Source organism: Tachysurus vachellii, chromosome 15 (assembly GCF_030014155.1).
Source record: "Tachysurus vachellii isolate PV-2020 chromosome 15, HZAU_Pvac_v1, whole genome shotgun sequence".
Classification (NCBI taxonomy): domain Eukaryota; kingdom Metazoa; phylum Chordata; class Actinopteri; order Siluriformes; family Bagridae; genus Tachysurus; species Tachysurus vachellii.
Window position 1 is genome coordinate 525,564 of NC_083474.1, and position 12,500 is coordinate 538,063.

Below are 12,500 nucleotides of genomic sequence, written 5' to 3' on the forward strand. Positions count from 1 at the left end.
GGCGACAAAGACACACGTGTTCCTCCCCATCAGCACGTGAGTCCTCGCCCACACACCTCAGGAGAACGGATCAACCGCTCGGTTCTTCACAACACGTATGTGTTAAGAGCTGGTGTGAGTGTGTGTGTGTGTGTGAAAGAGAGAGAGAGAGAGAGAGAGAGAATGAGGGAGGAGTGAGAAGGTGATAAATCTGGCGACAGTAATGACACAGTTCTCGTCTGCGTTGTTATCTCTTTCCTTCACTCCGTCCGTCTCTCAGAACGACAGCACACGTCTCTCTGTACCCAGCTCTCAGCCTCAGCTCTAAGCTCCGAATCTCACATTCCCTCTGTTTTCTTTGCACAGCTGCAGAAGCACACTCATAAATGCTCCACATGCCATGATGGATGAAGTAAACAATTCCGAGGATCTAACGGATAAATGCGCATCGGAATGCCGCTGCGATGCAACAAACCAAAATTAAATAAAAAAATCCCCAGAGCAGTCTGATACGATGCATTGCTAATGCAGCCAAACATAAGCATATTAATCTTCATGCAGCTTCAGCACTGGCTTTATCCTGGGTTCAGGATTGTGGTGGATCAAGAGCCCATCCCAGGAATGCTGAATACATGACAACACACCCTGGATTGGACACCAGTCCACCACATGGGACATATTCCAAGAACACTAGGAATGAGGTGGGAATACACCCTGGATGGGTTGCCAGTTCAGTTCATATTCACACCTCCAAACACGTCCTGCCATGAAATGTGGGTGGAACCCAAAGGAAACTCGCAGTAGGAGAACACGAGCTCTCTACACCTGAGCTACACCTGAGAACCTTAGAGCTGTGAGGGACAAACACCACCCATGACACCACCCACGACACCACAAAGACACTCCTTAAAGCCGCTCCTGCTCATGCTTATCTTATAGAGTCTTATAGAGAATCCCGAATGCACTGAGCTAACGTTCGCTTTGACGTGTATGTGGACTTTCATGTGAGTTTCATGATGAAGGACGCTGAGAGGAGGATCATCTCGTCTTGCTAACTGAATCCTGTCGAGACGGAGCAGCGGAGGCGGCGGATTGACGGCGTTCCGTCCCAGTTTCTCTCCTGACCCAAATGCGAGGCCACCAGCAGAGACGCTTCATTGTGCTCATATGGACAATTAACCAGATTCACTGTGTCCTCGATGCCTCGTTGCCCAGAGTCAGTGAGCAGATGGGACGTAGATACACACACACACACACACACACACACACACACACACACACACACACACACGAACGACCCCGTACACTACACACACTCTCAGGTCTTTTAGTTTAATAAAAATCTCTGCCAGTTTTTACTCCTTTTGTTCTTCTGTGACAGATCCAGGGAAGAATGAAATAAACACAATTACAGCCGTGCAAACTCACGCAAGCTTTGACACGATTCCAAAATAAAGGCACAGGCCACAGATGGGTTCAATTAAACTGGGAAAAATGCTTTGTGGATATATGATAAAAGCCCTCGCTATGTGATGTCATTCACTTACAGTAACTGGGAACTGTGGGCTGATCTGTCAGGGAATCAGACACAACTTCTATAGAAGCCTCAAACTCTACAGAACAGTCAACAGAATGCCTTAAATGTAATGTGAAGAACATCAGCATAGAGATTATAGATGTTACTCAGACATGGAAACTTCTTCTCTGGTATCTTTCTTTATTATTATTATTATTATTATTATTATTATTATTATTATTATTATTAGCCTCTGTGGGGTTTCTGCCCTCATGTAGCTGTTACTATGGGAACAATAAGCATTAATATAAACATATCATTCATTTTAATGTTGACCTTCAGATTGGAGAATCCAGCTGTGCTCTGGTACAAACAATAAAGTTTATCACACACTATTTATGTCTTAATAAGTCTTTCTGACAAGAATTCCTAAACAGATCATCCTTTCATTCTGCTGAGAGAGAGAGAAAGAGAGGGAGATAGAGCAGGAGAGCGAGAGAGAGAGAGAGAGAGAGAGAGACAGAGAGAGAGAGAGAGAGAGGGAGGGAGAGACAGAGAGTGTGAGAGAGAGATAGAGAGAGAGAGAGAGAGAGAGAGAGAGAGAGAGAGTGAGAGAGAGAGAGTGTGTGTGTGAGAGAGACAGAGAGAGAGAGGGGGAGAGAGAGAGACAAAGAGAGAGAGACAGAGACAGAGAGAGAGAGAGGGAGAGAGACAGAGAGAGAGGGAGAGAGTGTGTGTGTGTGTGAGAGAGAGAGAGAGAGAGAGAGAGACAGAGAGAGAGAGACAGAGAGAGGGAGAGAGAGAGAGAGATAGAGAGAGAGGGAGAGAGAGGGAGGGAGAGACAGAGAGTGTGAGAGAGAGAGAGAGAGAGAGAGAGAGAGAGAGAGAGAGAGAGAGAGAGAGAGAGAGTGTGTGTGTGAGAGAGACAGAGAGAGAGAGGGGGAGAGAGAGAGACAAAGAGAGAGAGACAGAGACAGAGAGAGAGAGAGAGAGAGGGAGAGAGACAGAGAGAGAGGGAGAGAGTGCGTGTGTGTGTGTGTGAGAGAGAGAGAGAGAGAGAGAGAGAGGGAGAGAGTGTGTGTGTGTGAGAGAGACAGAGAGAGAGAGAGAGAGAGGGAGAGAGACAGAGAGAGAGAGAGAGAGAGAGAGAGAGAGAGAGAGAGTACTGGTTGCCTAATGTACACTGGATCATCCCTCGTTCTCTCTCAGGACTGTATTCGGCTCCATCACCATGAAGCTCTCCTCCATCTCACAGCTCATACGGACACAAACACGTCCACACTGACCGACTGTCTCACCACACAATAACGAGCACTCACACAATCCTGGTGTGATCTAACACACTTCATCTGTTCTCCTGAGAATATGATCCTCTCAGATCTGCACCATCCTGTCTGTATGTCCAGCTGTTGTATGAATTATGATTGTGAACACCAGAGAAGTGTGATGTGATGTGTGCAGTGGTGTTTCTCCTCTGTACAACTCTCACCATGTGTCCCACTAGCAGGAGAGCAGGAGAGCAGGAGAGCACCAGTCGGAAGTCCGTCACTCTGGTGTCAACAACAACCACCCCCAAAGACCACACACACACACACACATCCTCCCCTGCACCACATGGCAACCAGCTCCCATAGCAACCACTGCTATCAGGGGTTTTGTGGCTGTGTCTCAGTTGAAGGAGACGTCGACATGTGAGCAGCGTCACTGCTTCATGGCTCTGAGTGCAGACTTTTAAAACTTGATGCATTTATTCATCATTAACTCACAAAGACACAATCATGCAGTGTTCTCTTATGTAGCATGAGATTTACATGTACAGTATGTGTGTGTACAGTGTGTACAGTGTGTACAGTGTGTATAGTGTGTACAGTGTGTACAGTGTACATTGTGTACAGTATGTACAGTGTGTATAGTATGTACAGTGTACAGTGTGTATAGTGTGTACAGTATGTACAGTGTGTATAGTGTGTACAGTATGTACAGTGTGTATAGTGTGTACAGTGTGTATAGTATGTACAGTGTGTATAGTGTGTACAGTGTGTACAGTATGTACAGTATGTACAGTGTGTATAGTGTGTACAGTATGTACAGTGTGTATAGTGTGTACAGTGTGTACAGTATGTATAGTATGTAGTGTGTACAGTGTGTACAGTGTGTATAGTGTGTACAGTATGTACAGTATGTACAGTGTGTATAGTGTGTACAGTGTGTACAGTATGTACAGTGTGTACAGTATGTATACTATGTATAGTGTGTACAGTATGTACAGTATGTACAGTGTGTATAGTGTGTACAGTGTGTACAGTATGTACAGTGTGTACAGTATGTATACTATGTATAGTGTGTACAGTGTGTATAGTATGTACAGTGTACAGTGTGTACAGTGTGTATAGTATGTACAGTGTACAGTGTGTACAGTGTGTACAGTATGTACAGTGTGTATAGTGTGTACAGTGTGTACAGTATGTACAGTGTGTACAGTATGTATACTATGTATAGTGTGTACAGTGTGTATAGTATGTACAGTGTACAGTGTGTACAGTGTGTATAGTGTGTATAGTATGTACAGTGTGTACAGTATGTACAGTGTGTATAGTGTGTATAGTATGTACAGTGTGTATAGTGTGTATAGTGTGTATAGTGTGTATAGTGTGTACAGTGTGTATAGTATGTACAGTATGTACAGTGTGTATAGTGTGTACAGTGTGTACAGTGTGTATAGTGTGTACAGTGTGTACAGTGTGTATAGTGTGTATAGTATGTACAGTGTGTATAGTGTGTACAGTGTGTACAGTATGTACAGTGTGTACAGTGTGTATAGTGTGTACAGTGTGTACAGTGTGTATAGTGTGTATAGTGTGTATAGTATGTACAGTGTGTACAGTATGTACAGTGTGTACAGTGTGTATAGTGTGTACAGTGTGTACAGTGTGTATAGTGTGTATAGTGTGTACAGTGTGTATAGTGTGTACAGTGTGTACAGTGTGTATAGTGTGTACAGTGTGTACAGTGTGTATAGTGTGTATAGTATGTACAGTGTGTATAGTGTGTACAGTGTGTACAGTATGTACAGTGTGTACAGTGTGTATAGTGTGTACAGTGTGTACAGTGTGTATAGTGTGTATAGTGTGTATAGTATGTATAGTGTGTACAGTGTGTATAGTGTGTACAGTGTGTACAGTGTGTATAGTGTGTATAGTGTGTACAGTGTGTACAGTGTGTATAGTGTGTATAGTGTGTATAGTGTGTACAGTGTGTATAGTGTGTACAGTGTGTATAGTGTGTATAGTGTGTACAGTGTGTATAGTATGTACAGTGTACAGTGTGTACATTGTGTATAGTGTGTATAGTGTGTACAGTGTGTATAGTGTGTATAGTGTGTATAGTGTGTACAGTGTGTATAGTGTGTACAGTGTGTATAGTGTGTACAGTGTGTATAGTGTGTACAGTGTGTATAGTGTGTATAGTGTGTACAGTGTGTATAGTGTGTATAGTGTGTATAGTGTGTATAGTGTGTACAGTGTGTATAGTGTGTATAGTGTGTACAGTGTGTATAGTGTGTATAGTGTGTATAGTGTGTATAGTGTGTATAGTGTGTACATGTTACCTGAAGGTGGCTGTATTAGACTAGGGTTGCAAATGTCTGGGAATTTTCAAGGCTGGAAACATTCCATGGGAATTAACGGGAATATATAAAGGAATAAACTGGGAATTTTTAAAAAATGCAGAGTTTCCTATAACAAGGAACTTAAATGTAGTTAAAAAACAATAAGATTTAATGCACTTTAAGTTGAATTTGTCCCCTGCGTCCCTCGGTCACTTACACACAGCACACTGCTTACTGGAGGGCCATTGAGGCCAAACCCCCTGCAGGTACTTACATTCTTCCATAACATGCACAGTAACACTTTATTTTAGGGTCATTTAAATAGTTGCTTATTAGCATGAATATTAATAGAATATTGGCTCTTTATTAGTGCTTATTAAGCTCATATTAATGCCTTATTCTGCATGACCTTATTCTACATTCTTAATTGTACCCAGTACCTAAACTTAATAACTACTTTACGAACTCTTAATAAGCAGTAAATTAGGAGTGTTACACATACACAGATAATTTGATGACCCTCCCCCTCCCCCCCACACTCACTCCCCCTGAAATAAAAAAATCCTCTACAAAATAATGTTTATTACAATTATCAAGTTTATGATGTTTATTACAAGCGTAATAATGTTTATTATGTTTTTGTGTTACTCAATGAAAGAATCAATTAAAGTTCTACTTACAATTAAATCAGTCAAGTCGTCATTATTAAAATGTGTATAACCTGACGTGTGTGTCTGCTTATGACCAAACAACATGTTTATTTATCTTTGTATATGATATAGTTTATATACATTTCCCTGTATTTCCAAATAATTCCCATAAATTCTAATTAAATTCCCGTAAAGTTTCCAATTTGGAATATTCCCAGAATTCCCCAGATTAAGTTTCCACCCCTTTTCCACCCCTTTTAAACTTTCCACCCCTTTGCAACCCTAATACAGACACTCTACATTCCTCATGTATCTGATATTAAGGATTATAAACGTGGTTAAATTTTCTGCAGAACAACAACAACAACAGAACAGCAGAGTCAATCTAACAGAATAGTGTAATATACAACCGTATGTGTTACAGCATCTTTATTTGGGTGTTAAGCTCGTCAGAGACCATCGTGTTCAGACAGTTCTTGTATTCTGTTGTCTGATGCCTGTAACTACACTCCAGCAGCACACGTGAGAGGGAGAGAAAACGAGTGCAAGCCCACAGATGGCCCACAGAACTCTGGGACCTGCCACATGGCTCCTTCTTGACGTGTCGTGGCGTCCGGTGCGAGCGGCAGAGCGAACAGCTTTGTCATGCTAATGGAGAGGGACAGCTGCTTTGGGCCAAGTGGTGACATGTTAAACGTCACTACGCAAAAGAGAGACACACCAAACAACTGGGGAACCCATTACTGAGCTCTGGCAGGATTTATGCCAAGGATACACAAAGACTTTGCTTATTTCATGTACGGAGCAGATGAGCAAACGTTCCCTAATGCAGTAGATCGAGCTCTGTGTCCTGACCTCGTCTGCAGATGTTCTACACTGTGTTGCATTTGGGTTGGTGTGTGTTAGGTTATGGCAACATAATACTGCTGTAGTGGAGCCTCCTGAAATGCATCACAAACACATTACTTATCCTTTCCGCTTGGGTTACAGCGTCATAAAAGTTTTCAGTAAATCAGTATATATAAACCCGCCTTATACGGGCGCCATTTCCCATCCAATGTGAGAGGCAAGAAAGGTTCAACAAAATCAATAGAGCTTTTAAGATCCTTCCAAAGAGCCTGCAAGTCACCAGGAAGTACCGGAATTGTGCCGTCTGACAGCACCTATATTTCAGCAAGCCATTAGCAACTCAAGTGGCCAAAAATCTTTTCACCTGAAAATAAACACCAAAATCTAACGTAATAATCAATCTACAGCAAACACCCTGAACGCTGCTTTAACACACCTGAACATCTGGGGTTATTTACGGCCAACTGACTGGGATGTGATGAGAGCTTCTATCTGTACATTTTATCTAATGGATCCTGTTCATGGTGAAGATATTGGAGACATATTGATCCGTACTAAAGCAGGAGAGCTGTGATGAACGTCGGGCGTTTGGAGGCCAGCTGTCTGTAAGGTTTAAACAGGCATAAAGACGAGAACGTGTGCCGGCCTTCTGGCTCGACTTTCAGCACGAGTGTGTCGGCGGAGCCACGTTAAAACAAAGACGGCGCTCTCAAAGCACGATCGGTATCATTGACTAGGGCAAAGAGGCTTCCTGAGGTCACCAAACTTTCCTTGCAAACAAAAGCATGAAAAGGAACAGGAGTGGAATATGGTGAGCAGGAGCAGGGGCAGGAGCAGGGGCAGGAGCAGGGGCAGGGGAAGGGGCAGGGGAAGGGGCCGGACCCCTCTGGGAGCACTTTCAGGAACATTTCGAAGGCCAAGCAAAACAATGGCACTATACCAGAAAGTGTGTCGAGACAAAAGCGGAGACTGAACGAGGGGAAGGTTGTTGGGTGGGTGTGAGGGGATTAAAGCATTAATCACAGATGGTGACTGCATCTCATCTTTTCACCAAACCCCCACTAAACCCCCACCAACCCCGCACCCAACCTCCAGCAAAATAACCGACAATGCTTTGCTCCACTCGCTTTTGTCAGCACGCGTGTCTGTCAAGCAGGAGTGTGTGGTGGCCACAATGGGAAGGAGCACAAAGGCATGTCTAGCCCCTCCACCCCTCATCCCTCACCCCTCCACTGCACTCATCCATGTCCCAGTCACTGTGAATAGAAAGGCACGTGCTGCTTCTGACTGGTGGAATAATAGGAAAGAAAGGAACCATGTGGTATCAGACCGATATGAAGCCACGACCTTCTGATTCCAGATTTGCATCAGCCGTGATACAGTGTTGGGTCCCATGGTCTTATAGAAAAACTCCACCCAGAAGCACATGTAGATATGTTTCTGTTGTGTCATGTCTTCAGTGATCCTGGTCTCTGCCGTGATGACATCACACAACGACTGGAATCGTGAGTGGAATTACACTGGTCAGGTTTGCTTCTTTTCTCTCTCACCATTTTCCAGCAATTAATGAAAAATTTGATTAGCAGAGACAGAAAATGTTGGACTCAGAGTTTCACTCATGCAGCAGAGATCTGACTTACGGCTATGAAAAGACGAGTGCATGAACACTGAAGGTGTTATTAGATCACGTTTGAATTCTAAAAATTAATAATAGATTTAAAGAACTTTCGCTTTCACCGCATATCATTTCGCTCCTGTATAACAGGGTGTGGCACATACACACTCTGCACATACACACTGCACATACACACATACACACTCTGCACATACACACTCTGCACATACACACTTAGCACATACACACTCTGCACATACACACTCGGCACATACACACTCTGCACATACACACTCTGCACATACACACTTAGCACATACACACTCTGCACATACACACTCGGCACATACACACTCTACATACACACTCTGCACATACACACTCTGCACATACACACTCGGCACATACACACTCTACACATACACACTCTACACATACACACACTGCACATACACACTCTGCACATACACACTCTACATACACACTCTGCACATACACACTCTGCACATACACACTCTGCACATACACACTCTGCACATACACACTCTACACATACACACTCTGCACATACACACTCTACACATACACACTCTACACATACACACTCTACACATACACACTCTACACATACACACTCTACACATACACACTCTACATACACACTCTACACATACACACTCGGCACATACACACTCTACACATACACACTCTGCACATACACACTCGGCACATACACACTCTGCACATACACACTCGGCACATACACACTCTGCACATACACACTCTGCACATACACACTCTGCACATACACACTCTGCACATACACACTCTGCACATACACACTCTGCACATACACACTCTGCACATACACACTCTGCACATACACACTCTGCACATACACACTCGGCACATACACACTCTGCACATACACACTCTGCACATACACACTCTGCACATACACACTCTGCACATACACACTCTGCACATACACACTCTGCACATACACACTCTGCACATACACACTCTGCACATACACACTCTGCACATACACACTCTGCACATACACACTCTGCACATACACACTCTGCACATACACACTCTGCACATACACACTCTGCACATACACACTCTGCACATACACACTCGGCACATACACACTCGGCACATACACACTCGGCACATACACACTCTGCACATACACACTCGGCACATACACACTCGGCACATACACACTCGGCACATACACACTCTGCACATACACACTCTGCACATACACACTCTGCACATACACACTCTGCACATACACACTCTGCACATACACACTCTGCACATACACACTCTGCACATACACACTCTGCACATACACACTCTGCACATACACACTCTGCACATACACACTCGGCACATACACACTCTGCACATACACACTCTGCACATACACACTCAGCACATACACACTCTGCACATACACACTCTGCACATACACACTCTGCACATACACACTCTGCACATACACACTCTGCACATACACACTCTGCACATACACACACTGCACATACACACTCTGCACATACACACTTAGCACATACACACTCTGCACATACACACTCTGCACATACACACTCTGCACATACACACTCGGCACATACACACTCGGCACATACACACTTAGCACATACACACTCTGCACATACACAATCGGCACATACACACTCGGCACATACACACTCGGCACATACACACTCTACACATACACACTCTACACATACACACACTGCACATACACACTCTGCACATACACACTCTACATACACACTCTACACATACACACTCTGCACATACACACTCTGCACATACACACTCTGCACATACACACTCTGCACATACACACTCTACACATACACACTCTGCACATACACACTCTACACATACACACTCTACACATACACACTCTACACATACACACTCTACACATACACACTCTACACATACACACTCTACATACACACTCTACACATACACACTCGGCACATACACACTCTACACATACACACTCTGCACATACACACTCGGCACATACACACTCTGCACATACACACTTAGCACATACACACTCTACACATACACACTCTGCACATACACACTCGGCACATACACACTCTACACATACACACTCTGCACATACACACTCGGCACATACACACTCTACACATACACACTCTGCACATACACACTCTGCACATACACACTCGGCACATACACACTCTGCACATACACACTCTGCACATACACACTCGGCACATACACACTCTACACATACACACTCTACACATACACACTCTGCACATACACACTCTGCACATACACACTCTGCACATACACACTCTGCACATACACACTCTACACATACACACTCTGCACATACACAAACTGCACATACACACTCTACACATACACACTCTGCACATACACACTCGGCACATACACACTCTGCACATACACACTCTACACATACACACTCTGCACATACACAAACTGCACATACACACTCTACACATACACACTGCACATACACACTCTGCACATACACACTCTACACATACACACTCTGCACATACACACTCGGCACATACACACTCTGCACATACACACTCGGCACATACACACTCTGCACATACACACTCGGCACATACACACTCGGCACATACACACTCGGCACATACACACTCGGCACATACACACTCTGCACATACACACTCTGCACATACACACTCTGCACATACACACTCTGCACATACACACTCTGCACATACACACTCGGCACATACACACTCTGCACATACACACTCTGCACATACACACTTAGCACATACACACTCTACATACACACTCTACACATACACACTCTGCACATACACACTCTGCACATACACACTCGGCACATACACACTCGGCACATACACACTCTACACATACACACTCTGCACATACACACTCTGCACATACACACACTGCACATACACACTCTGCACATACACACTCTACATACACACTCTACACATACACACACTGCACATACACACTCTGCACATACACACTCTACATACACACTCTACACATACACACTTAGCACATACACACTCTGCACATACACACTCTGCACATACACACTCTGCACATACACACTCGGCACATACACACTCGGCACATACACACTCTGCACATACACACTCTGCACATACACACTCTGCACATACACACTCTGCACATACACACTTAGCACATACACACTTAGCACATACACACTTAGCACATACACACTTAGCACATACACACTCGGCACATACACACTTAGCACATACACACTCTGCACATACACACTCGGCACATACACACTCGGCACATACACACTTAGCACATACACACTCTGCACATACACAATCGGCACATACACACTCGGCACATACACACTCTGCACATACACACTCGGCACATACACACTTAGCACATACACACTTAGCACATACACACTTAGCACATACACACTTAGCACATACACACTTAGCACATACACACTCTGCACATACACACTCTGCACATACACACTCTACACATACACACTCTGCACATACACACTCGGCACATACACACTTGGCACATACACACTCGGCACATACACACTCGGCACATACACACTCTGCACATACGCACTCGGCACATACACACTTGGCACATACACACTCGGCACATACACACTCTGCACATACACACTCTGCACATAAACACTTAGCACATACACACTCTGCACATACACACTCGGCACATACACACAACATAAGGGAGGTCACTTTAAGGAAAAAGAGAAATGAAATAAACATAAACAGCTGGGGCACATTTATAGGGGTACAATGGAGTCAGAAAGGGGGAGACTGGGGGAAATGGGAAAGAAAAAAAAACACACTCTGGCCAGCCATCATTTTAGAAGGCTCACTGGAGACCTTTGTTATGGCAGCTGGTTTGGAGAAGGTCGGACCAGCTTTGCTTCCACTGACCCTCTTTCCCTTTGCTCCTCCTGCTAAAGGAGGCCAGCTGTAGATAAAAGAGGTGACGCTGAGGAGGCCAAGAGGAGTCCATGATCACTAGGCAAGGTCCAGGCTTAGGAGCTCTGAACAGTGGCAGTAAGTGAGCTTCACATGGTCTTGTCCGACTCTAACATCCAGAGCAGTGACACATTATGAGTTACTAAAAGAATTCAATCCTGTATTTAAAATAATCTGCCTTGTG

General features: G+C 44.2%; 1 protein-coding gene across 5 annotated transcripts in view; it reads right to left on the minus strand.

Moving 5' to 3' along the window:
• Positions 1-12,500, minus strand: part of numbl (NUMB like endocytic adaptor protein) — a 52,824-nt gene that overhangs the window by 29,489 nt on the left and 10,835 nt on the right. For 3 of the 5 annotated variants that reach the window (XM_060888612.1, XM_060888611.1, XM_060888610.1), the window contains exon 1: positions 1-202. This exon is cut by the window's left edge and continues 181 nt beyond it. The exons of the other annotated variants lie outside the window; for them this stretch is intronic. The gene's annotated coding sequence lies outside the window, so the exon portion shown is untranslated. Of the gene's footprint in view, positions 203-12,500 lie in introns of those variants that run through there. 5 annotated transcript variants of the gene reach the window in all.